The sequence below is a fragment of the Ursus americanus genome, chromosome 24 (assembly GCF_024610735.1).
Source record: "Ursus americanus isolate L20-20 chromosome 24, mUrsAme1.1.p, whole genome shotgun sequence".
Taxonomy (NCBI): Eukaryota; Metazoa; Chordata; class Mammalia; order Carnivora; family Ursidae; genus Ursus; species Ursus americanus.
The window spans coordinates 6,621,370-6,624,665 of NC_142150.1; the positions used below are offsets into that span (position 1 = coordinate 6,621,370).

At 42.0% G+C, this 3,296-nt stretch overlaps 1 pseudogene; it reads left to right on the forward strand.

Moving 5' to 3' along the window:
* Window positions 1-2,465: 2,465 nt before the first annotated feature.
* Window positions 2,466-2,565, forward strand: LOC123791690 (U6 spliceosomal RNA; annotated as a pseudogene).
* Window positions 2,566-3,296: the final 731 nt, after the last annotated feature.

Sequence of the window (3,296 nt, forward strand, 5' to 3'; positions counted from 1 at the left end):
TTCTAGGTGAACTCCTAGAAACCATAGGAGTTCACTCCATAGGTGAACTCCTATAGAATATTCTATATTCTATAGGATATATAGAATCTATATATAGAATCTATATATAGAATATAGAATATTCTAGAATATAGAATATTCTATATAGAGAATATAGAGAATAGAGATATCTATCTATATTCTCATATATATATGAGAATATTATTCAGTCATGAACATGCTACTTGTGACAACATGGATAGACCTTGAGAGCATTACGCTAAGTGAAATAAGTCAGAGAAAAATAAATACTGTGATAGCACTTCCACGCAGAATCTAAATTCATAGGTGAACTCCTAGAAACCGAGAGTAGAGTGGTGGATGCCAGAGGGTAGGGGATATGGGGAGACGTAGTCATAGTGTCCAAACATCTGGTTTTAAGTTCTGGGGATCTAATATACAGCATGGTGATTATAGTTAACAGCACTGTATTATATACTTGAAAGTTGCCGAGAGACTAGATCTTAAACGTTCTCACCACAAAAAAGAAATGGTAATTACGTGAGGTGATGGAGCTGTTAGCTAATGCTACTGTGGTAATCACTTCACAATCTGTAAGCATCAAATCAACACGTCTTACTTGTTAAAACTAATACATAAATAACTATAAATACAAATATATATAGTAGATGAAAACACAAGAAACAGGTAAAGTGATTGTTCCAGTGGTAGTGATGGGAAGAGACTTATTTTTCCTTGTGTTCCTTTTTGTACTGTTTGATATTTTTATCGTTTAAAACGTATATGTGGAATTGGCAGCGAGCGCAGCCTGAGGTGGCTGAGGCCGGCTGTTGGGGCCTTGGAGATGGACGGTTAGATTCTTTATGATGACTACCTGGCAGTTTTCCTCCTTGCCTGTGAGCACCGCCGCCCCCCTCCCTGCCCCTGCACGGATTCCTCCTCTGGAGGGGGTATGCCACGAAGGCTACAACAATGAGTTGACCCAGTTTCTGCCCCCAGTCATCACACTGAAGAAGCCGCCTGGAGCTCAATTGGGATTTCACATCCAAGAAGGAGAGGCCTCCCAGCTAGGTGTCTTCATTTCCAAGGTGATTCCCTACTCTGACACACATTGGGCAGGACTTCAGGAAAGAGACCAGACCCTAGCTGTGAATGATGTGGATTTCCAAGAGATTGAGCACTGACGACAGCCAGCAAAGTCAGCACACGTGTCTGCGTCTCCCTGTATAAGCGTCATCACCAGGAGAGGACTGTGCACTGGAGAGTTACAACCCACGGCCCTATGCTTGGAATCTGCTGGGAAAAGCTGGCTAGGCCCCAGGGCCGCCATTGGGGAAACCACTCTCAGCCCATCCCTGGCGGGGCGGAGTGGAGTGGGGAGGACAGGGAGACAGTGAGACCCTGCACTGAGCCAGCTAACCAAACACATCATCCAAACTACTGTACTGTCAGTGCCCTAGTTTCGCAGGTTGAGTCTCATTCCTGGAAAGGAAAAGGACGATGATGTCTAGGTAAAACCTAGCCTATGGAGAACCCTGCTAGGAAAGGCAACTGACATTTACCGAATACTGTGTTTTAGGCACTTACATATGTCATATCGTTTTCATTAGAGTATAGAAATCAGAAAAAAAAGAATCTTGGAGGCCTTCCATCCAATCTGCCTAGCCATCTCCTCCCATCTTTGTACTACCAGTCTCATACTTTGGAGATTCCAGTGGGACCTGTTTCCCCCTCTTCTTCCTTCTCCTATTCTCCCCCCCGCCAAAAAAGTAAAATGTAACATTGGAGGAAAAACAAAGTATATGTATACTTAAGGATAAAATAATGCAATTCAGGGATGCCTGGGTGGCTCAGTTGATTAAGGATCTGCCATCAGCTCAGGTCATGATCTCAGGGTCCTGGGATTGAGTCCGGGAAAGGGGTCCTTCCCCGGCGAGGAGCCTGCTTCTCCCTCTGCCTGCCGCTCCCCCTGCTTGTGCTCTGTCTCTCTCTCTCTCTCTGACAAATAAATAAATAAATAAAATCTTTTAAAAAATGTAATTCATCAAAAGAGCCAATAAGAGATACCATGAAATTATCTCAGTAAATGTCAAAAGATTTATTTGATAAAAACCATCGCTAATTTTTAAAATTACGCTAGAATCTAAAATTAAAAATAGTGACGATATCAAATGCTGGTGAATATGCAGAGAAACTGTGTCTCTCACACTTTGCTAGTGGGAATGTGAAATCTCATAGCCATCCTGGAGAGTAGTTTTGGCAGTTTCTTTAAAAAATAAATATTCACTTACCGTATGACCCAATAATCCTACTCCTGGACATTTATCTCAGAGAAATGAAGCACATGTTCACATAAAAACTTGTGCATGGTTGGTCACAGCAGCTTTTTGTAATGGACAAAAACTGGAAACAAACAGAATGTTCTACAATAGGTGAATGGTTAAAAAAAACCTGTGGTACAGTGCTTGCTTCAGCAGCAAATTTACTAAAATTGGAACAGTACAGAGGTAAGCATGGTCCCTGCACAAGAATGACATGCAAATTCCTGAAGTGTTTTATATTAAGAAACAAAATAAAACTGTGGTACTTCACATGGATACTACTTGGTAATAAAAAGGAACAAACTATTGATACAACAACTTGAATGGATGGCCAGGCATTATGCTGAAAAAGCCAATTTGAAAAGGTTACATATTATACGATGCCATACATTCTCAAAATAAGAAAAATTATAAAGACAGAGAACTGATTAATGGTTGCCAGGGACTAGGGATGGTGGTGGGGCGAGGGAAAGATGTGGCCGTAAAGGAATGGCGTGCGGGAGGTCTTTGTAGTGATGAAACCATTCTCTATCTTGACTGCCATGGCGGCTACACAGGTGGATAAGATGACTGTAGCAGTACACATTGTACCAATGTCAATGTTCTGCTTTTGCTATTGTCCTGCAGTTACATACGATATAACCATTGGGGAACTGGGTGGAGAGTAAACCGAGACGTCTCTACTGTCTTGCAAAATTCTGTGAATCTATAATTATCTCGAAAGTTTTTAAAAAGTATTAGAAAATTACAAATAACCAAATGTTTCTTTTGAGAGTCTCTCTCTCAGACCCATAGAAACATTCTCTAACAGGGGCACCTGGGACCTGTTAAGCAGTCCGTTAAGCATCTGCCTGCAGCTCAGGTCATGATCTCAGGGTCCTAGGATCAAGCCCTGACTCGAGCTTTGCTTCTCCCTCTTCCTCTGCCCTGCTCATGCTCTCTCTCTCTTTCTCTCTCTCTCAGTCTCTCTCTCTC